Source organism: Equus asinus, chromosome 6, assembly GCF_041296235.1.
Source record: "Equus asinus isolate D_3611 breed Donkey chromosome 6, EquAss-T2T_v2, whole genome shotgun sequence".
Classification (NCBI taxonomy): domain Eukaryota; kingdom Metazoa; phylum Chordata; class Mammalia; order Perissodactyla; family Equidae; genus Equus; species Equus asinus.
The window spans coordinates 55490117-55514798 of NC_091795.1; the positions used below are offsets into that span (position 1 = coordinate 55490117).

Sequence of the window (24682 nt, forward strand, 5' to 3'; positions counted from 1 at the left end):
CTTTAACTCTTACTTTGCTGATGCAATTGCAGAGCTTTGTTTATTTCCTTAGAAATAAAGAGTTAAGAAATCTTATTTAGGAGGAGAAAACGTTTTCATGTTTGGGAGGATTAAAAGGGTACTGACATCATTCAAGTCATGAGCCATAATTCTTATTAGATTTTATTGCTACATTCTTTACACAGCTTTGGAAAGTTATTCCTAAGAGCACAAAATATGCACTTAGACTGCACACAGAGAAGGAAAATGCTCTCACAATGAAATTATTTTAGCCTGACCAAATAATATTTGAAAGAGTCAAGACTTGTCCTCTATGTAACATATTTTTAAAAAATAAGAGATGAGATTATACAAATTTGTCTTTTTCAATATCCTTTATAATTTTCCCTTTTAACAGTGGAATTTGGCTATAAAAGATCTAATTTCTGTATACTAAAAGAAATTATTTTTTTCTTTTCTGGTAGTATAAAAATTGGATGGCTAAAGGGTAAAAAAAATTATAAATTGTAATTGAATTTGGCCTTTAATGACAGTGAATAAAATATACACTTTAGTTCTTATATATCAGAATGTAGTATCTGAAATGTTGGTATGCCTGCTAATCAATAACTTGTGGTAGCATGCTAAAAACTCATCTTCAGTTTCGTTCTTAATGAATTCATTTTTGTTATTTCTGGACCACACCAATTTCCCATGATGCAATGGAAAAAATTGTAACATTGAAAAATTTGAATTAGATCACACACAAAATGTCAACTCACTCAGATTATAATATTAAGGGTTGGCTTATTCATCGAAAAGTGAGAGCACAACTATGTCCAGAATCTGCAAAGACAGTGTTGGTGATCAGCAAGATGTTTTAGACAATTCAAACAACCTGAAGGAAGTACATTTACTTAGATAAGGATGGAGAGGCTTTCTATCTATCAAGTTTCTTTGCTTTTATTGAAATTAAATCAATTCAGTATTGATGCAATAACAAAATTAAAAAATTATTAACCGATATATGCGATTTGATATACAAAATCTTTCAAAACATGGGGTTCATTGGAGGAAACAATAAAAAGTCATGCTAGGAGTTTAGTATCCTCCTAGGCAGTAGAGAAGCTCTAACTTATCTGACGGCAACAACTAACAGCTACTACTGCACGAAGCACTCTATACATATTACCCAGTTTAGCCCTTGCCATGAACATGGTGAGGACAGTATTATTAACAGCCCCATTTTATGAACAAAGAAAATGAAGCCCAGAGAGACATAAATGGAAAGGAAAGAAATGATCTGAATCTACACAACTATACATCTGAGACAAAATAGTATGGAGGAATAAACATGGCACTATGGGCCAGGAAACCTGGGTTTTGAATGTTTGACTCTCCCTCGACTTACGCCTTCCTGGATCTCAATTTCCTCTTCAATGTTGTTATGCTTGGAGTGAACTGGGCAAGTTTTGGGGGTGGCCTGATCTCCTGCTATCTCCCTCCACCATAGCTATGGAAACTGCAAGCGAGAGGATGCTGACGGGAATATTAATTTACCCCCATCATTGGCCCCTCCCAAGGACACCGGCCTCTATCTTTGATCACTCTCCTTCCCAGGTCCAGACATGCTCCTTGGTCCCACTCTGGTGAGCCCAAAGCCACTAATCCTTAAGGCAAAGCAAACAGCTTCTCTTGAAGCACTGTGCCAAACCAGTCCACATGGTCTTTCCTCTTCTGACAGGGTAGCAGATTTCCTCCTCTTTCCTTTCAAGGAATGTCAGGGTTTTCAATAAATGTGTAACTTAAATATACCAATGCCCGAGGGCGATGCGGAAGTAAAGCTTGGCTACAATGTGCCACCCTTCAGGAACTTGAAATTCCTAACTGGATACAATCCTGACAGACACTTCAGAAACTCTATCATTCACAGAATCCTAACATTTCAGATCTGAAAAGGAAAATAGTGACTACTTATTCCAACTCTAATGTTTATTAAGCACTGACTGTGTGCTAGGCATTTTACATGCACTGTCCCATTTAATCCTTATAACAACCTTGTATGAAGTTGAATTATTAATGGTCTCACTTTGCAGATGAGAAAACTAAAGCTCCTAGAGGTTTAATAAGGGACTTGAACTAGATCTGTTTGACTGCAAAGCCCATTATCTTAAACACTATCCAATTTTAAGGCCCAGAGGCTAAGTGGCCTTGGGCCATACAACTGGTTAGTGGTAAACCTGAAACTGGACCTCAGGGGCTTTTTGCACCATATGACACTTATTCCTACTTGAATGGTCTATATTCTTGTAAAAGTGCCCTAAAGAATAATTCAATTTGTCATATAAGCCAAATGGCTGACTCAAAATCAAAGCTGCTAAATTATAATCTACTGGCTAGAGTGAGCACCAGTGAAGAAAGTTTATGTAAATTCTGCATCTATTTATAGTTTAACCCCAACAGGTAAATGCTAAAATCGTGCCTTACTATTTCTGAGGACATGACAAACCAACAAATTCACACATCATTATGAAACAGATGCCTCATCCTTTCCTAATTTCTGCTGACAACCTAAAAATGAAGGCAAAGCAAATCATTAATATACTTGTAGCACAGTGGGGATCACTTTATGGTTTTGTAAGACCTGGCTTGAATTAGCACTCATAAAGAGGTAAATGTTATCAAATTCATTGCTCATTGTCAAATTTACACATCGCTTGTCAACCCCGTCTTCTGTAAAGTTTCACCTGAAGGGCCCATTAAGGATATTACAATATATGAAAAATAGATAGCTTTTCCATTTGACAAAAGGCTTTTAATTTTGTCCTAGCAGTGACGAACCATGGTGGCTGCCATGGAGAACTTCCTTCACCTCACAAATGATTACCCACCAAAATAAGAGTAGTACCCAATAAAATCTGATCTAACAAAATATACGGTGAATTGCTATGCTAAATTGTAGCATTAATTCCTTGAAACAAAAGAAAGTACAAAGGAGACTTTCCTCAGTGGCTTTAACTTGGCATTTGTTCTCCTCTCCCATACTTCTGCTCCTCATCGTCTTGCCTCTTATTTTCTTTCCCTCCTTCCATTCTCTACCTCATCTCTACAAAACTCAGAGCTGTGTTTGGTTGTGGGAGGGGTGGAGGTGAAGGGAAAAATCATTTCAACTGGTGTGTAAAACATATCATCACTAATTCACATAGATTGTTCTTTCCCCTGAGGTTCCAACCAGCAGCTTCAGAAGAACTAAAAGTCCTATTTCTTTGCCGCAGGTTATTGCTTTAGGGAAACCAGGAATCACCATGTATTATATTAAAAAGGTAACTTATCACCATTATGATTATTGACAAATATTTGCTGAGCTCACCATGTGGTTGGAACAGTGCCAAATGCTCTATGTTCTTGAGGGCTTTAAGCAAGGAAAATGAGGTATTCCTTTTTTTAGTGGGGATTCCCCTCTGAATCTTAATTTTCAGTGCCCTAATAAGTTTGGGAGATGCATAAAATTATCCCTTATTTCAGAAGTCAATTGTACTTTATTCAGATTTTACTATCTCACTTTTATGAAATGTTATGAATTTTAAAGTGTTTTTCCCAACAAGAGAGAACAAGCCCTCCTTTCTCACTTTATATATAAACTATCCTAACTGACCACATTTGACTTTAAATATCCATGTTAGAAGGACACAAATTCATTTAAAAAACTAAGCATGTGAAAACTATGAGGAGTAAATATTTATAAAGATGGTAATATTCTCTTTCTTGACCTGGGTGGTGGTTACATGGGTGTGTTCACTTTGGATAATTCATCAAGCCATAGACTTATGACTTACGCATTTTTCTGTAAGGGTATTTACCTCAATAAAATAATTTTATTTTATAATATATATCTATGAAGAGTCCTGACATCCCCTCCCCAAACACATGCAAGCCCACAAACAAAATAACTGATTTCACACAGAGTATTTACTCTCCCTCTCCTAAAGCCCTTACTGCTTGCCCTAGGGACTTTAATTTTTCAATTTCAATCCTAAGAGATTTTTTTTTTTGATTTGATTTTTTTTTCCTATTTCTCCCCAAAGCCTCCCAGTACATAGTTGTATATTCTTCGTTGTGGGTCCTTCTAGTTGTGGCATGTGGGACGCTGCCTCAGCGTGGTTTGATGAGCAGTGCCATGTCCGCACCCAGGATTCGAACCAACGAAACACTGGGCCGCCTGCAGCGGAGCGCGCGAACTTAACCGCTCGGCCACGGGGCCAGCCCCCTAAGAGATTTTTTTTTAGGGCCTCCCTCTCATCAGATATTCTCTCTATAGGCTTTTTTCTTAATGGGCTTTCTTCTGTAGACTGGGCGTGATCTTCTCTAACAGGTCCCAGTCGTTTCCTAATATCTCAAAAGCAATGCAAAAATGTTTCCTTTATTTTTTCCTCACAGTCCTATCTCTGTCCACCCTTGCTGCTGCCCACAAAGCTCCAGGTGTCCATTCACAAATGCTGGCTAGGTGGCGTTCTCAGGCTCCTCTTCAAGAAGGGCTCATATAATCATAAAATGACTACGCCTCCTGGTATCTCTCTCTATCTGTCTCTATCTCTCTTTCCTTTTCTCACTGTACCTCTGGAACTTGTTTTTCCAGAAAATGAGTCCCACATTTCTTTGCAACTTTAAGGAAAAGTACTGCTATTGGACATTCTCCCATTTTCACTTTGATTTTTATGAGAATTTTCCTGCTGGGTTGTTGTCAAGATCAAATGAAATAATCTACATAAAATACTTAGTACAAGGTGAGGCACATGGTAATCACTCATTAAATAGCAGCTTTTTATTATTATTATTAATAGTAGTATGCTTAGCTAATGTTGTTTTTTGTTTGTTTGTTGTGATAATAAGGTCAACTCAAATTCTTAACCCGTACAAATTATTGTAATGCTGAGGGAATAATAAAATAGCAGCTACAATTTATTGTGTTCTGTATCAGGTATAAATTAGGCACTCTATAGAAATAGTCTTATTCAAGCCCCTAGCAATCCTATGAAACAGAAATTGGGATCCTATTTTAAAATAAGAAAACTATGCTTTTGTAGGTGTTAAGCCAATTTGCTGGGTCAAGAGCCAGTTAAATTGACTATGGGCATACATTTCCTTCTGAAATAACCACCTTCTTGCAGGAGGTGAATCTTGCCAGATTGTGGCATGACATTCAACCCATCAATAAGAAGCCACTGGCCCCAGTTGGGTACTGTGAGAATTACAGAAGAATCTCAAACCAGACCCAGCCTCAAAGGAGCTGACAGTGGGTAAGTCAACCCTGTTGCAACCTTGTCCATTTTGTCATTCGAACTTAAAGGTTTGCAGGCTTCAAGTACCTAATCTTCCACTCTTCTCTGTTTGTTGCCTTTAGCATCTCCTCCATCACCCCAAACCAAGTATCATCATAGAAAACTGTGACAAACTTACAGACTGAAGTTTATTCTCTCTTGCAAGAATCTTCAGAGGTCTGGGATTCTAGACACTCTCTCCTAAAAATTTCCAGGATAAAATTCCCTTCTTGTTCTACTTCTGGTGTACTCTACAAAAGATGGTAGGTTTAAGCTGATTCAGCCACTACAACTATAACTCCATTGAGCCATGATCAATGCCTCATGTCACTGAAACTAGTTATTGCTATGTCTCTTGTCTTCTGAAAGAGGACCTTCAAAATACTGTTTCTTTTTTAAGAAAGCGAAGGTGGCATATGCCAAGTCTTAAGGGTTACAATCCAATTATACATAGGCAACCCTTAATGACTGTTCTAATAGCAACCACTTCATTTATTTCTCTCCAATTACTCATGTTAGTATCCTTATCCAACCTGCTAATGGCTTTCCATGAAGAGGTTATTTATTCATCTACTTGGCTCCAGTTACAGGGGATGCACTGTGTCCCTTGAAGTAGAGCTGGCTTCTTTTTAAGGCTTTGTAGAAGCCTGAACTAGAGAAGGATAAAGCCTTTTTTATGAGAACCATCCTTTATATCAATTACACTTCTGCTCTGTGACTACCTATTCAAGAATGTCTCCACCATTCAGAATGTGGAAAACATGCCAATGGGAAGCTCAGCTCAATGGCAGTTCTGGCTTTTGCCTTGGGCTGGACACCCACTTATGCACAGTATGACTCAGACTCCCTTCTTGTAACGCCTTATCTCTGGACACCATTCTCCATGAATCCTTTTCTCTATTCGTAATCACTTCTAATCCTTATGCTCCTCTGTCTGACCTTCTCTTCCCACAAAAATCCAGAAAGTATGCACTTAATAAACAAACAAATCCATTGACAAGGATAGATGTATTCCGAGCAGCTTTACCAAAATTCAGCTTCAAACTGGTATTTAGCAAAATTCCAACCAAAATGCTTATTTGTAACTCCAGCCAACTATTTTATTGAAACCAATATGAAGCCAAACATTTTCTGAATGCCTACAAGGCTACAAAAATAATAAATAATGTTTGGCAATCTTTCAAACCTTGGGGGATTCAGAGTCCCAATCCCAGAAAGAACAAGAAGGTAAGGTAAAAGGAAGCAGACCTGAAAAAGGTTATTGCTTGCAGAGTGACTCCTACCCAGAAAGCAAAGAGAGGAAATTTGTTTGGGGAACCTTCAGGTGGTCATCACAACTGCTAGGAAATTGGGATACAGAAGCAAGTCATGTTGGAACAGTTCTTATAAGTCCTCTCATCCACCAGCACTTTTTCAGTTGGTTTTTATCGATTTGCTGCCTTTGTTTTGAGTTAATTTCCAAAAGGAGTATTGCAAAAGACACCCAAATGTGACCAAATTAGTACTACTTCAGTACCAGTGTGAGTTTGAGTGCCCAAAGACCTGAGATGTTTCAGAATTTAGACTTGAAGGCTGAGGGAGGACTAGATTTCTAAACATGTCTCAAATGATGGAGTGCTCATATTCATAAAGAAGACAAAACTGCATTATAAATATGCTTATATCAACTCTAGATACCATGGGGTTTTGAGAAACCATAAACATCATGTAAACTCAGAAGCCCCTGACTGTAGAAATAGATACACCTCTTGACCTACACCCTAGTACACTCTGGTACATCAATAATAAATGAGTAGCTTAAGAAAGGTACAAAAAGCAGATATGAAAAACTTCTAGAAAGGAGGAGGATAACAAAGAAGATACAAGCATGAAAAACAGAGTGGAATTTGGGTACCTTTTTTTAAAACCTAGAGGTTGGAAATTTGAAAAAAAATAGAAAAAGTAATTTAGTTAATCATAGCACATGGTAAATTAAAATAAAAGTAGAGTTTATTGAGTATCAGATTCTGTACTAGGTAGACATTTTCTCAAATATTATCACATTTAGTTCTTAACAATATCAGACACAAGTATTAACAACACAGAAACTGAGACTCCAAGAAACAAAATAATTTGCCTTAAAGCCCACAGCCAGTAACTGGTAGAACCAGGAATCACACCCATGTCTACCTCGCTCCAAAGCTCACAAGCTTCCCAACACCTTGTGCTCTGTTCCACAGTCAAGCTTGCAGCAGGAAGGATAAACCTTCTAAGTTTTCAGAAGATATCTAAATAATTCCAGTTTTGAATAAATGACACTAGTCTTCAAGGAAATATTAAAACTGTCACTATTTGAACAGATTCAATGACCTGACAGGAATTTTTTTGTTACATCCAAGTACAAATCTATAGAAAGTCTCCAGTAGAACTAAGATCACAAATGCGTAAATTGCAATGCCTCAAAAGATGCCTGTAGAAACATCTACTATGGATTTAGAGGCCTCCTTCCTTTGGTAATCTCCCTAAAATCTTTGAATAAGATGTATAGATAGTGTTAGAAAAGGCTTACTCCTTGATACTTTATTCTGTTACTACTTTTTTAGTTTATCTGGCCCATTGACTATTTAACCACATTGGCATAGCTTGGTTACCAAAACTACCCTATACTAGTTTCATCCTTTTTCTTTTTAAATGTCCAACAAAGGCAACCTGGTAAGGTAGGCAAGGCAGCAATGTGTGTGTCTGTGCTTTCCCTTCAGAGCCCTCCCCACTACAGTTGTGGGCATGACATACCCTATTTCAGGTTCATCTGCAGCTATCTCATCTTCCTCATCCATGTATAGTGTTTCCATTTATGATCTTCTTTTTCTATGTTTTCCAGTAGAGGGAAGAAGAACTACATCTTTATTCTTGCTATCTCTTTACAGTCACTTTTCAGTGTTAAACCTAGGGAGAAAGGAAAACCAAACCTAAGGTTAAGAGAAAAGAAAAAATGAACCATCACGCATGTTGCTTTGCAGTTGTGTCATTCATCCTAATGCCTTGAGAGGAAAGACAGGAGAAATGACAAGCCAATGGTTTTTTATTAGGATAAAATCCTCTATTTATTTTTTATTCTGAGCAATTTGACTCCAGAACATAAACTTAGAACTATATTTTAAATGTTAAATTCCAATAAGCAGACATTTTTATTTTTCAAAGAGTATTCTTTTACTTAGGAATTCATATGAAAAACAAGATTTGATTCACTTGTGCTTTCTCACTTGTTTTGTAACTTTATAACTACCTGATTTTTTTCCATGAAAAGCCATTTTCTAACAGCAAATTATCACTATTCTAATTTTGTCAAGTCTCAGTTATTTAAGGGCAAGTTATGAGCTGGAATCGATAATTCTTTGCTTCAACGAACATTTGATTTAGTTCAACAAATTTTATTGAGTACTTACTAAGTATTAGATGCTATACTGAGAATTGTATGGCTGGGAATATAAAGATGAATAAGCACAGTCCCTACATTTAAAAGTTCACAGTCTACTGATGGAGACAACATGTAAGCAAGAAAACACCATTGTGTATAATGGGTGCCAAAATAGGAAGAGTAAAAGTCGAACAGGATGGCAGAGAAGGGAGACTGAAGAGAGAAAGCAGTGTCTGATATGGGTCTTAGATTCAGCACGTGTGTCAGTCACACAAGGTGTGTATGGCCTGTGCGCATGTGGGTGTATTGGAGGAGGGAGAGAGGAAGCAGAAACCATTCCACATATGGACAAGGCATAACACAGCTCATTGGATTCTTGGAACTTCACGCAGTTTGTTATAGCTGGAGCCTACAGTGTAGGGAAAGAAATGTAGTATGAAATGATGCTAGAGAGAAAGGCAGGGGAAATCCCCGCCAAAGTGTAAATCCCAGCCCCTAACCCAGACCTGCTGAATCCAAATCTGGACTTTCGTCCTGGGGAATCTACATTTGTAACAAGCTCCCCTGGTGCTGCTTATGCTCACTGAAGTTGAGAATCTCCTCAGCAGATGGTGGAGAACCTCTGCAGGCGCAGGCGTCTCCTCCTCCCACCTTTCTTGATTCCTGCCACTGATTGCTGCCTCCCAGTGGACTGAAGGGGCTAAGGCTCATGGCCCAATCCCATGTAGCTATAAGAAAGCAGCATGGGCAAAGGGAAGGACACAGAAACTACCATCTAAAAAAGATAGAGACCTGGACCTCCGTTATCACACCTGCCCCTTTGGTGAGTACACGGTCGTTACTTTTTTCACTTATATAATTGCTGGTTTTCTTGAGATAAATAAATATTTTAGGATGTTTGGCTTTGGTAGTCCCAAATTCTTTACAAAGCTCGTTTTAAAATGGTTTTCAGATGATTGGTTTTACATTTACCTATACTCCTACTTAATGGTGTTTCACATTACGTAAGGATTAAGTAGAACAAATCCTTTCTAAATGCAAAGATTGTACTTTTATGACATTATATGAAATGCTGTGTATGCCAGAAATGTGTGAAAATAAGGTTCCCATTCAGCAAGAAGAGTAGCTTGATAATGTCTCATCAAGAAAAAAGGAGGAGACAAGATTTCAATGCCAGGTCTTCAGCTGATGCACTCAGTGAAAGAAGCCATGCACCCATATGCCTCTGCTCACAAGATTCTTCTTGCAGATCTAACCTGGATGGCTGTGAGTTGGTTTAATCTCAGCTGGCAACTGTGAGATGTTCATAAATCCCCACAGTGGTCTCTGGGATTATGCTAAACAGAGCAATTTCCTTGCCCTCAAGGACCAAAAGACTTGCATGGCTCCAAAATTAGAGTATCAAATTTCTATTTCATGACCAAGAAAAAAAAAGCTGTATAGTTACTGTTTCTTTCTCAACCTCTTTTAATCATATGAAAATCTTTTTCTCAAGTCCTGTCATAATGGAAAGGCAACCAGCCTTGGGAATTAATTTGCCATTATTAGATTCACATACTATTTATAGTACTCCTTCAATGCTACTTGGTTTGTTTTTGTGCTTTTTTTAAATTGCAACCAAGGGAGTTTGGGTGTTAGAAGCTGAACCTAAAATGTTTTCCTTCTGAAAGCTCCTCCCACTCTATATGGGAATGCTACTCTGTCAAATTCCAAGCAGTTCAAAAGAGGAGAATCTCCTGCCAGGCCCTCTCAAACTTTGCTGCCCAGATTATCACATTGAATTGCCCTTCCTCATTCCTCTATGAATGTTTCCCCTTCAACTGTCTTAATTAATATTGAAATTTAGTATCAACTGTGGCTCAGGCTAAGGTTGCCACAAGACTTTTGAGCTGGACCCAACTCCAATTCTTGGTGACCCCTGGAAACGGGCAGAAATCCATATTCTGCAAAAAGAATGAAAATAAATGTAAGGTATTACTGCAGGGTGAAAAAATCAGGACCAGTTATCTTCCTCATTCACCCAGCAATACAAAACAAATTAGATGGAGCAAATTTGTAATTAAATATAAGACTAACTTTAACAAGAAAAATTATTAAAGATGCTATTTCAAAGGTTTTGACTGGCACATAGCTCCTTGGGTATCCTCGGGAAGAGAAGCCTGTGTCTGCCTGATTAAATTATGGATATTTCTGCTACTGAGGCAGATTAGTATAGTATGACCTATTCAGTTTTCTTGCCAGAAATTGATGTTGGGTAGTACGAGGTCATTTTGAAGATTAGTTATTCCCAGAATAACAGTAAAAATATGGAACCAAACCAGAAAATAACACCTCTGGTAAGAAGAGGGCTTCATATTAATCTTCAGGGCTCATTAGGGCCCTTTAAAGCTGCAGAAACTCTCCAAATGTCATCAATATCTTCCTGCTAGTTGAAATAACCATTTTTTTCAAACATTAAAAAATTCCCAATTCCAATTCTTGGTGACAAATTTTCAAAAAGGAAAGAAAATTCTTGTTTCAAAAGGGAAGAAAATGAATGTAATTCAAGAGGGTAAGAAATATTTTTAAAATAGTTGAGTACATACTATGTGTCAGGAACTGCGCTTGTTGCCATGCTTGTACACGCAGTAAGTATATTGTTGCTGTCTGTAAATGTTCGTACTACCCTCTACTACAAAGGCACCAGGGGAGCTTTTAGAAATGCCAGTGTCAAGGGCTCCACCACAGACGAGTTAAATCAGAATGCCTTGGGGTGGGGCCTGGCATCAAAGAGCCACTAGGGGATTCTAATGTGCAGCCAGAGGTGAGAATCATTGTATTTGAGCCCAACAAGAAGGCTATGGATGGAGTGCACTGAGAGAAAAACTAGTAGGAAATGGGGTTCGAGGGTAGCTGGGTGGACCATGATAAGGATTTGGGGTTTTAATGAGAATGGCTTAAGAAGCAAGTGGCAAGTTTTAATTAGAGAAGTGGCATGGCTTGTTTATAGGTAACATAGATCGAATAGGATTTTCTGAGAACCTAATCATTTATAAACTCTCTCTAAAAAGAAATACCTATCATGGGTTCCAAACAACTTCCTTGCAATTAAACTTTAGGAGTGTAGACCACAGGATAAGCAGGTTCCTACCAAGAGGAGAGCTAGTATGAGAGAACAAAAAGAAAACTGGCTCAGGAATCAGGAGCCTCAACTCCTTTTGGCAACTAATTAGTTGTGTTGCTGTTTTTAGAAAAAAGTCACCTATCTTTTCAACCATATAGAATCTGACCCTCTTTTTTTTTTTTAAACTTAAAAATTCCAGAATTGTATCTTGGTGGTAATAAGCATCAAAATAAGGGATGGATTTGGCATCTCTGTCAATGAAACATTCAAAACTCTATTGTTAGATGGGGTTTGTTTATGCCAGTCCTAACTGAAGATGGAGTACAACAGCCTTTTAGTAGTGAGGCTCTCTCTTGCTCCCTATCTGAGATCTTGTTAGGGCTCCTAGGAACTAAGTCCTCACCTCAATCACCAGCATCTACAGAGTGGCACTTGTTACTCCTCCTCCACCTACACCATGAAGACTATGTAAGTCAAAGTGGAATCTGCCAGCCTCTCTCCAAGAGCAGGCAGGCAGAGCCTATTGCCAGTCTGTAGGTCTGCATCTTAGATGTGTACTTAATCTGTGATTGTAAGCTGTTACAGTAAGCTTGAAGTCTATTTCTGCTCAATACAGGTGGCCATGTTCCCTTCATCTGTCAGCCTATGTGTTCCTGTTTGACCATAGATCCCAACTCACTGAGGCTCTGAGCATTGCTCATGCCAGATCTCACCTCTAGGCCTGGAGTTGGCTTTGCCCTCAGGAGCCACAGTGACCATGTGCCTCCCACATCCCTTAGGTATTTGGGGTCCCATGCAAAGAGCATCCCAAGATTGTCTCTTTAGATGCTGCCTGATTCTGCCCTGATCAGGTGTCCTAGCACATACTGCAAAACAACCTGTGGTGCCCAAAGCTTGTACTGTGAGTGTTCTCTAAGCATCCTGACTTCCTCTCCAGGTATAGACTTCCAGCCCCTGGGTGCCCCACCATCACCCAGCCCAGGTGCCTACCAGAGTGGCAGAAGTCCAGAGGTCAAATGATTTCTCCATTGATTTCCTGGCTTTCCATACTACCTGTCAGTTTCCCAACTGAGAAAAGTTCCCCTCCTGAGCTCATTCCCACAGACAACTCTAAACTGTGCCTCCTTAGTGCTAGAAATCAACATTTCTCCTGGACTAAAAAGTCAAGTAAGATTTCCAGCCCTGTCTAAGGCTGGTGCTGGGGGCTCAGCTGGCTCAGGAGGCTGACCTGGCACTTCAGTTGTTGTAGGGAGCCTTGTGCTGCGGGGAAGCCCCAACTTGAAAGCAGGTTTTACTCCGTTATTGAGAAGAAGCTAGCCGGATGGCACCCTTCTGCCTTTGAAGGACTTTATTGTCCTCTGCATCTGAATAGATGTGGTAAGGAATATGAGCAGGCTCAAATCAGGCCAGTAAAAGTTCCATCTATGACCAAGAAGGCCTGTGAAGTCACTGAGAGTCAAAGCAGCTGGGGACATCCTAGCAGCACCCCCATAAAAGCTGTGAAATGGCTCCAGGCTCATAGTGTCTGTCTTCCGTAGACATACAGATTAGAATTTTCTGTGACCCTCCCCCATGCTGTACCACTGCAGGATGAATAGTTTTTGAATGCCCAGAAAGTCAATCTTTGTCTTCCTTTTCAAAACCCCACTCCAAAAAAAGAGCAAAAATCGAAACCAAAACAACAAAACTAATAAAACAAAAATGACTTATATTTTCAATGATCATTGCAAGGTCTCCAAACTCTAAAGCAGACCGTCTTACCCAAGCCACAGCTGTCTTCCATTAAGGTAGAGCCTGATTAAATAAACCTTTCCTGATTACAGACAATCTTGTATCAGCTAGAACCCCTCATATTGGCAACCTGGCTAGGTACACAATTTGTGCCAATATTGCCAATTCCTCTGAGTAATCCTCAAAGCCCAAACTTCTAAATAACCACACTCTCCTTTGGGGGTTATGACATTATTTAATTCATATTCTCAAAACCTGCTGCACCAGCACCCCACACTCCACTAGCAATGAACATGGTGGCCTGGAGTGGGTAAGGATGGGGAAGGTGCTAAGCTCAGCCAACATGCTTTACCAAGAAGAAACCCTAGCTTTAAGTTCTGCTCCCCATAAAATAGAGCTGCTTTTCATTTTCCATCCAACAAGTACTTAATGCCAATGAGGTACCAGGCTCTGTACTGGGAATATAGCAATGAACAAGCCATCCTTGCCCTCAATCTAGAGGAGGAGTTGGTCAGTAAATTAATCATGTAAATATCTCCATTGTGATTACAGGTGGTTAACTGCTATGAGCAAAGGATAGGGAGACCTCATCTAGACTGAAAGTGAGGTAGAGAGTTGAAGAATGAGTAGGAGTTGTGTGAGCAGAATGGTGAAAATCTTGGGAGAAGGGAGGAGTTTAATCAATTCTAGGAACAGATAAGGCTGCACCCTGGTTGACTGACAGTCTTGTCACCTGGAATGGACATACCAGAAGAATCTCTCTAGAAAAATCTCTGGGAAATACTCTGGAAAGGGTGACCTTCTGCTTTTTAGTTCTATTACAGATCCTTCAATTACTGGAAGATGCCTTTAGCCTATATAATACTCTAAAGATTGCTCAAAATTGTGACCTGGATTTTAGGATTCTCCTGTTTTATGGTGGCCTATCTGAGTTGTCTTCCCTTACTACCATTTTGTACTGTCTACAGACATACTAGCCATATTTCCAGACTCAAGTAATACAGAGAATGGCAGAGTTTCTATTCTATGATTTTTCTGGGGTGAAAGGAAATGAAAATGGGAAGTTGCAAATGTACTCCTAAAAGATCTCTAGTAATATAATGATGTCTAACAAGCAACATTCCTGAACTCCAATAATTAATTACTGGACGTGCACTTCTCTAGGTGCTTCATTCTGGCCTTTTTCCTTTTAAATCATCACACTTACTTATCACAGTCCTGTTTAAGATCACCTGTTTCCAATAGGCCACATAGTCTAAGACCAGGCTAGAGCAGTGGTTCTCAAATTATCTCCCTGGACTACATCACCAGTGAACTTATTAAAAATGCCAATTCTTGGGGCTGGCCCGGTGGTGCAGTGGTTAAGTTTGCATGCTCTGCTTCGGCAACCCAGGGTTTGCCGGTTCAGATCCCAGGCACAGACCTACACACGACTCATCAGGCCATGCTGTGGCAGCAGCCCACATAAAAAATAGAGGAAGATTGGCACAGATATTAGCTCAGTGACAACTGTCCTCAAGCAAAAAGAGGAAGATTGGCAATAGATGTTAGCTTAGGGTCAATCTTCCTCACCAAAAAAATATAATAATAAAAGCCAGTTCTTGAGCCCCATTCCAGATCTACTAAACCAGAAACTCTGAGTGTGTGTCCCAGCAATCAGTATTTTCACAAGCGCTCTGGCTAATTCTCCTACATGCTCAAGTTCGATAACCACTGGCCTATATAGGTCCTTTCATTCATCTCCGTGAATCCCTCTTTCCCCACCTGATTCCCTGCAGCAGTTTGTAATGAAAGATGATATTGCCATATCTAACCATCCCAACCACCATATCCCAGTCCTCAGGTTTTCCAAAAAACTTGTTGAATTCTTATATTAGGCACTCCAAATAGTCAATAGAAGCTTAGAGTCATGACATGGGGGAAGTTGGGCTCCTTTCCTGTTACTTTTGGTAAATGACACTACTTAGAGAAAATCCCACAGAGCATATCTGCAATAATCAAATCTTGAGGGAAGAACCCTGTTCTTCACCCACTTTTATTTCCTTATCACATTCTTCCCACCTCACAAAATGACACATCACCAACTAATTTTCCAGCCACTGCTAGAGTTGTTAACTCAGTTTCCTAATCTGTCAAATCTAGCTGCAAAAACAAAAACTATACCTACAGAGACCATGAAAGCTGTAGGGGAATATCATGGTGGCTGACTTTTCAGGTACTTCTCCTGGGGTTCCTCCTCTAACAGAGGTCTTTAGGGTCCCCAATACCATTCTGCTTACAAGTCCTCTGGCTTTACTGAATTACTCTCTGAAAAGCATATAAACTTTAATAGAATATCTAAACAATTGAGATAACACACTTGATCATAGATAAGAACTCTAGAAAGAGAGACAATAAGCTGGAAATTATGTCCCTGGACTACTTTAATGTATTCTAAAATTTTAGCATCTGTAAAATAAAAAATCTGGTAAAACTTTAACTCTCAGGCCTACTTGAGATCCAGATAAATGAAGACAGACAGATACCAATCAGTGGACTTTCCAGTCTCCATTCTGTGATCTCCACCTCTCAACTCCAATTCTATTCCACTTCCAAATTCCCTACCCAGTTATTTCCCAGCCTTTATATCCAAAATAGCCTATGGAAAACAGAAGTTCCATTGAACAGAAGGGTGGATTTTCTAATACAAAAGCCTTTCATTCATTCTATATTTGGGAGTATTCTAGAGGATTAATTACAATTTCCTAATTAATCCAAAGCTGACCTGCAAAATGATCAATAAGGTAGAAAACCAGGAACATTCTTGGGATTGTGTGGTTGGCCACTAATTCTTCTTGGTGTCATGTGCCTCCTATATCTACTAACTCTAATTCTAACCTTATCATTTCAGTGAGCTGAAATTCTAGTGCGGTTAAAAAGACATGATAAACTTGTCTTGAAAATGTAGGATAAACATGAAGTTTATCCTAATCAGTTAATCTGAATCTGAAATTAAATGACCATCAGATTGTCTCATTCAAATCTACCTTAGGATTTTAATATTTTTAAAATTATCATCAAAAAACAGGAATAAGGGGCTGGCCCAGTGGCATGGTGGTTGAGTTCGCATGCTCCGCTTCAGTAGCCCTGGGTTTGCAGGTTCAGATCCCAGGCACAGTCCTAGCATGGCTCATTGGGCCACGCTGTGGCAGCATCCCCTATGAAATAGGGGAATACTGGCACAGATGTTAGCTCAGCAACAATTTTCCTCAAGCAAAAAGAGGAGAATTGGCAAGAGATGTTAGCTCAGGGCCAATCTTCCTCACACACACACACACACACACAAACCAAAAAAATAGGCTTAAGGAAAGCTATTTGTAAAATATCCTTTCTAAAAAATACTTTTATCCATACTAGTTTACCATGAAATAAATGATTACAATAATTGAGTCTTACACATATTATATTTACAATGTCTCTCTTGATAAATTGGGGAAATTATTCATTAGTGTGACTTCGGATTGATTTATTACATGACATGTTGAGTTACTTAATTGCAAATTTCATATGTAGGAACAAAAGTGAACAAAGTTGCTTCATTTGGAAATAAATTATACTTAATATAAATTATTACAGTGTTTTTGATGTCGCAGATACTGCATCAGGAACTGATTGGATAAGAATCAGTCACCATCAGTTCCTAATGCATTGCCTTCAGCATCTAAACAAGCATCAGTTTTACTGTGATGTGATTATAGTTATAGAATAAAATAAGCTTAAGAGAAATGTTTCTAAGAGAGGTGGTCCCAAGATGCTAAAACACCTATCATTAGCCTACCACTCTTACTAATTTATCACAGATACCAGAGAAGTTAATCTAGTTTCAAGTTTATGCCTATAATACGCTTGTATCTTCCTTGCTAAATAAAACAGCATTAAAGTTGCTGATCAGTTTTATAAATTGGAAGAAAAATGAGTAGACTTTTTTTCTTTGCTATCTTTTTTCCTTTCTTTGCTATCTTTGCTTATCTTTTTTTTAACTTAGTTTATGGAGTTTAAATAAGTATTGTTATTTGAATAGAGATTATTTCCTACTATTACCACTAAAATAAATGTTATAAGAAAAAAATGCTATAAAGCAATTACTATAAAAGATAACATGTTGGTTAAATTCTACTTTCAACTGGCCTAAATTCATTTGTATTTTCAGTATTTTTTAGTTGAAGGGACAAGCAAGTTCATTTTACTGCACTTCCTAATTCATTAATCAAACATTCATTGAGCACCTATTATGTGCCTGCTGCCATTCTATGCACTTGTGATACAGCAGTGAGCAAAGTCGCCAACCTAATGGGGCTTACATACCAGTGAAGGGAGCGTGCTAAAACCCAATTTATAATAGTCTGTGTGAAATCAAGAGTTTTCAGAGGAGCAACAGTCCTGAAATAGATATACTTTAACATGGAATGAACATTATTGTGTACAGGCAATAATATAACTTTTGTGTCTACTTGTAAAATAAATTTAATAAACAATTTAAGTTAATTACAATATAGTATATACTATGTATATTTTCGTAGTCTCAGCTGAATATGTTCCCCAAAGGGAGAAAAGGCTACTATGCAGGATCTCTAAATAGTAATTCCTGCAGGTAATATGAGACATAAATTTAATGATTATTAAATTTAAATATAACCCAAATATGCACCATATGGCCTAGTTCCAATAGAGTTGTTAGATCATAAGAAACACAGGCCAATGACCACAAGTAATTGTAAAAAATAATCCCCACTTCTAGTCATATCTGACAAGGATTATTAAAGGAAAAACAATTCATAAACTTCAGCAATACTTCTAGGAATCTCCTCTCTTATTCTTAATGCCCCCACAGTTGTTCTGGAGCCTCTCAATCTCAATTCTCTAACCTTTGCCATCTGTAAAAGCCCAAGCCCACCAGGCTTTTCTATATCTTTTTCCCTCTCCTCTCCTTCTGCCTCCCCCATTCTCTGAAAACTCTCTCTCTCCCTCTCTTCCCACCCACTAAGACTCTACAGAATCAGACCCTAGCTTTCCTTTCAGCCAGTTTCTTCCATTCTTCCCTGTTTGCCATGCCCAAATCTGCTCCATTCTCCAGACATTCATATAACTAATTCTCTCACTTAAGTCTCTGCTCCTTTTCAGAAACACCTTCCCCAACTATCCTATTGAAAATAGCCCCTCAATCTATCACCCTCTATGCCCTTGCCTGGCTTTATTTTTCCTCATAGTACCTATCACTACTTGGCATTGTGTTGTGTACGTGTTTGTTTGGTTTTTTTATCATCCATCTTCCTCACCAGAATGTAGGTGCCTTGAGGGCTGGGACTGTGTAGTGTTCACTGTGGTATCCCTAGCACCTAGAAGATTTCCTGGCACATAGTGGGCTCTTAGTAACTGTTTGAATAAATGAGTTGTTTGTACTAGAAATCATTATTTTAATTTTTCTTTCCAGGGCAATAGTGCATACCTGAATATGAAAGTTTAGAAACCTTCCTAATTACATCCTCAGGCCTTTTCTCTATCTATGGTCTCTCCTGAGGGGATAGGGAGTTTTGGTATCGAGTCCCAGATCTTTAAAAACTATCTATATGCTAATGAATCAGAAATTCATATCTCTAGCCTTGACTATTCCCTGAGCTCTAGACCAATATACCCAACTCTTGGATTGGATTGATTGGAATAGGATCCTGAAAGTTGAAGTGGGGACGTGTGGGAAGACCCTGATGAAGCTGAGAACCTCGAGCCCCTAAATTCTAAAGAGTCTTCTTTGCCAATGGGAGTGGCCTCTCCACCCTACCTCCCACCCCCATCTGAGGCAATTAACCCTATACTGCCTAAGGAATCTGTAACGGTCTCCACTGAGGCAATTTCCATGCAAGACAATTCTGGGTCTCTTTAGGACCTACTCCTCACCTAAGATCTATAACTTTGCTTCTAGATCTATAACTAGATACAAGTACCAGAAGGTCCTAAAGTTGAAATACAAAGTGTGACCCATGAGGAGGCATGCTACACTCCAAAAGACCTTCTTGAGTTTTCTAACTCATACAGACAAAATTCAGGGAATATGTGTGGGAATGAATAGTAAGAGTGAGGGACAATGGTGGAACGAATATAAAGTTGAATCAGGCTGAATTTACTGATATGGGCTCACTGAGTAGAGATTCTGCATTTATTGTGCAGCGTGGAGAGGTAGAAGGGGCTCTAACAGTCTGTTTGGTTGGTTGGCCAAAGCATGGACCAAAAGGTGGTCCACAGTAAGCAAGTTTTGGCTTAACGTAGAGGAAGGGATTCAAAGACTTAGGGAGATTGGAATGTTAGAGTGGATTTGTCATTTAAGACCTGCTCATCCACCCTGGGAGTATCCAGAGAAATACTTTTCAACATGACTATGAGAAATAAACTCATGCAGGATCCTTGAAGAACTCTGTGATCACTCTTATCTGTAGGCCAGACCTAACTGTGGGAACTGCAGTCACTGAATTGGGAAACCTAAATGTGATGGGAGTAATTGGATCCCCAGGTGGCGGGGGCCAATTGGCAGCACTCAACCACAAGAGGCAAAGTGAGCATGATTACCATAAGGGACAGCAGAGTCAAAGCGGCATTCAGGATAGTCTGACTCTTGCAGACCTATGGTGTTGGCTACTTAATCATGATCTTCCTAGAAATGAAATAGATAGGAAGCCTACAAATTCTTACTTATCTGTATAAGCAGAAAAGTTCTAGGTCACGTGAACAAAAGTCTAACCTGAAACATAAAAATAGAGAGTCATGACCCTCAATCAATTCCCAGAGTTGAGCCAATTTACAGACCCAGAACCCCTTGAATGAAGGAGAGGCTAGGTAACCTTGAGGAAGAGCCCCTGTATTCTGCCAAAAATTTATACTGTTAATCTTTCTCCCAGCCATACCCAAAGCCTTTTACCAGGGTAACTGTGTATTGAGGAAAGGAAATAATCAGACCTTTTGAGGACTACTGGACACTAGCTCTGAACTAACACTAATTCCAGGAGAATCAAAACGTCACTGTAGGCCCTCCAGTCAGAGTAGGGGCTTATGGAGGTCAGGTGATCAATGGAGTTTTAGCTCAGGTCTGTCTCATAGTAGGCCCAGTGGGGACCTATCCTGTGCTTATTTCCCCATTTCCAGAATGCATACTTTGAACAGATGTACTCAGCAGCTGGCAGAATTCCCATATTGGTTCCCTGACCATAATTGGCTATTATGGTGGGAAAGACTGCGTGGAAGCCACTAGAACTGCCTCTACCTAGGAAAATAGTAAACCAAAAGCAATGCCTCACTCCTGGTGGGACTGCAGAGATTAGTGCCTTCATGAAGGACTTGAAAGTAGCAAGAGCAGTGATTCCCACCACATCCCCATTCAACTCACTTATTTGGCCTTTGCAGGAGACAGATGGATCTTGAGGAATGACAGTGGATTACTGTAAGCTTAACCACGTGCTGACTCCAATTATAGCTGCTGTATCAGATGTAATTTCATTGCTCGAGGAAATTAACACATCCCCTGGTACCTGGTATGCAGCTATTGATCTAGCAAATACTTCTTTCTCCTTCTCTGTCAATGAGTATCACCAGAAGCAATTTTCTTTCAGCTGGTAGGGCCAGCAATACATCTTCACTGTCTACCTAAGGCGTATATCAACTGTCTAGCCCTATGTCATAATTTAGTTCACGGAGATTTTGGTCACCTTTCCCTTCCACATGATGTCACCCTGATCCATTACATTGATAACATTATGGTGATTGAGCCCAGTGAGCAGGAAGTAGCAACTACTCTAAGCTTATTGATAAAAATTCAGGAGCCTTCCACCTCTGTGAAATTTCTAGGGGTCCAGTGGTATGGGGCATGTCAAGAAAGCTCTTCTAAGGTGAAAGATAAGTTGTTGCATCTGGCCCCTCCTACAGCTAAAAAAGAGGCACGATACATAGTGGGCCTCTTTGGATTTGGAGGCAAATATTTCTGATTTGGGTGTGTTAATCCAGCCCATTTACCAAGTGACCTAAAAAGCTGATAGTCTTCATTGGAAATCAGAACAAAAGAAGATTTTGCAACAGGACCAGGCTGCTGTGCAAGCTGCTCTGCTACTTGGGCCACATGATCCAGCAGATCCAATGGTGCTTGAAGTGTCAGTGGCAGATACGGATGTTCTTTGGAGCCTTTCACAGGCCCCTATTGGTGAATTGCAGTGCAGGCCCTTAGGGTTTTGGTGCAAAGCCCTGCCATCCTCCATAATTACTGTCCTTTGAAAAATGGCTTTCAGCCTCCTACTGAGCCTTAAAGACTGAATGCTTAACCATGCGCCATCAAGTCACCATGTGACCTGAGCTGAACATCATGAACTGAGTATTAGCTGATCCACCAATCCATAAAGTTGGGCATGAACAGTGGCACTCCGTCATCAAATGGAAGTGGTATGTATGTGATCTGGCCCAAGTTAGGTCCTGAAGGCACAAGTAAGTTATATGAAGAAGTGGCCCAAATGCCCATGGTCTCCTCTCCTGCTACACTGCCTTCTCTCTCCCAGCCTGAACCTATGTTCTCATGGAGAGTTCCCTATGATCAGTTGACAGAGGAGGAGAAGACTCAGGCCTAGTTTACAGATGGTTCTGCACCATATGCAGGTACCACCCGAAAGTGGACAGCTGCAGCACTACAGCCTCTTTCTGGAACATCTTGAAGGACAGTGGGGAAGGGAAATCCTTCCAGTGGGCAGAACTTCAAGCAGTGCACACTTTGGTTGGAAGGGGAAATGACCAGATGTGCAATTATATACTGATTCATGAGAAGTTGCCAATGATTTGGCTGGATGGTCAGGGATTTGGAATGAAGGTCATTGGAAAACTGATAAGGAAATTTAGAGAAGAGGTATGTGAATAGACTTCTCTGAATGGGCAAAAAATGCAAAGATATTTGTGTGCCACGTGAATGTTCACCAACAGGTGACTTCAACAGGGGGTGATTTTAATAATCAAGTGGATAAAATGACTCATTTATGGATACCAGTCAGCTTCTTTCCCCAGCCACTCTTAACACACAATGTGTTCATGAACAAAGTAGCTATGGTGGCAAGGATGGAGGGTTTACATGGGCTCAGCAACATGGATTTCTACTTACCAAGGCTGACCTGGCTACAGTCACTGCTGAGTGCCCAATCTGCCAACAGCAGAGACCACCACTGAGTCCCAATACGGCACCATTCTCTAGGGTGATCAGCCAGCTATCTGGTGACAGGTTGATTACATTGGACTCCTTTTGTCGTGGAAGGGGCAGTGTTTTGTTCTTACTGGAATAGACACTTATTCTGGATATGGACTTACCTTCCCTGCATGCAATGCTTCTGCCAAAACTACCATCTGTGGACTTATAGAATGCCTTACTCACCGTTATGGTATCCCAAAGGGATTTCTTCTGATGAAGGAACTCACTTCACAGCAAAAGAAGTGCAGCAATGGGCCCATGCTCATGGAATTCTTACCACATTCCCCACCATCTTGAAGCAGCTGGCCTGACAGAATGGTGGAGCGACCTTTTGAAGACTCAGTTATAACACTAGCTAGGTGATAATACCTTGTAGGGCTGGGGAAAGGTTCTACAGAAGGCTCTATATGCTCTGAATCAGCATCCATATATGGTGCTGTTTCTCCGATAGCTAGGATTCATGAGTACTGGAAACAAGAGGTGGAAATGGGAGTGGCACCACTCACTATTACCCCTAGCAACCCACTAGCAAAACTTTTGCTCCCTCTTTCCATGACCTTCTGCTCTCCTGGCCTAGAGGTCTTAGTTCTAAAGGAAGGAATGCTTCCTGCATGAGACACAACAATGATCCCATTGAATTGGAAGTTAAGACTGTTGTCCAGCCATTTTGGACTCCTCAGCCTCTGAATCAACAGGCAAAGAAGAGAGTTTCTGGGTGGATGGGGTGATTGATCCTGACTATGAAGGGAAAACTGGACACTACTCCACAATGGAGGTAAGAAAGAGTATGTCCAGAAAACAGGATATCCCTTAGGGTGCCTCTTAATATTACCATGTCCTGTGATAAAGGTCAATTAAAAACCGCAATTCAGTTCAGGCAGGACTACTAGTGACCCAGACCCTTCAGAAATGAAGGTTTGGGTCACCCTAACAGGTAAACAACCATGATGAGCTGAGGTGCTTGCTGAAGGCAAAAGAAATACAGAATGGGTTGTGGAAGAAAGTAGTTATAAATACCAGCTATGACCATGTGACCATTTACAGAAATGAATACTGTAATTGTCATGAGTATTTCTTCTTTATTTTCTTATGAATATATTTGTGTGTATTAACATGTATATATTAAGCAAATATTTTTATTTTCTTTCCTCTTGTTCCTTTATCACGTAACATAAGATGTATTGACTTTAGATCATATTATTTAAGTATTGTTAATTTCACATCATAGTATTTAAGTTACAGGATATTAAGGAGAAGAATAAACATCACTCAAGGACCTACCTCTTCTTCTCGAGAAGGGATTAGTGCATTTTTGTTGTATGCAGGATAATTGTGTCATGTTATGTGGAATTATGACCTTGTTATTGTATTTATTTGGAAATTAAATATGGATTAGGGAGAGGCATGTGGGTGGCCAAGTTGACAAGGAGTGGACTTGTGGTAGTTAATTTTATGTGTCAACTTGATTGGGCCAGAGTACCCAGATATTTGGTCAAACATTATTCTGGGTTTGTCTGTAGTGGTGTTTTTGGGTAAGATTGATAGTTGAATTGGTAGAATGAATAATGTGGAAGTGGTCCTCTCGGACACTAGGACCTCCTAACCCATCCAGTCCAGGTTTTGAAGGAAAGAAGGTCACTTGCCTTCTATAATTCCTTAAGTAGATTATTAGGTAAAATGGTGAGAGAAGGAAACCCCACCTTCACCCCTCAAACATGAAGAGTGCCTGTAGGGTCTGATGGATGAACACCCTGCTCTAGAATGTTCTTTCCTCAATCTTTACATGGCTTGCTTCTTATTTCTGGACTCAGCTCAAATGTGACTTCCTCAAAGACCAACTGTCGTCTAAAGTAATGCACCCTCCCCACCCCTACAATCATGCTCTATCTTATTACATGTTTTATTTCCTTCCT

General features: G+C 39.7%; 2 long non-coding RNA genes across 3 annotated transcripts in view; one reads left to right on the top strand and one right to left on the bottom strand.

The window, feature by feature from the left end:
* Nucleotides 1-24682, bottom strand: part of LOC106832303 (uncharacterized) — a 387667-nt gene that overhangs the window by 72716 nt on the left and 290269 nt on the right. Inside the window, exon 4 of one of the 2 annotated variants that reach the window (XR_011504028.1) lies at nt 8070-8222. This is a non-coding gene — a long non-coding RNA (uncharacterized lncRNA). Of the gene's footprint in view, nt 1-8069; nt 8223-24682 lie in introns of those variants that run through there. The other variant, XR_011504029.1, reaches the window with a different exon arrangement.
* The window catches only part of LOC139045526 (uncharacterized), a 41297-nt gene that overhangs the window by 14936 nt on the left and 1679 nt on the right, over nt 1-24682 (top strand). The window contains exons 3-5 of the long non-coding RNA XR_011504030.1: nt 5148-5276; nt 5381-5560; nt 9303-9517. This is a non-coding gene — a long non-coding RNA (uncharacterized lncRNA). The remainder of the gene's footprint in view (nt 1-5147; nt 5277-5380; nt 5561-9302; nt 9518-24682) is intronic.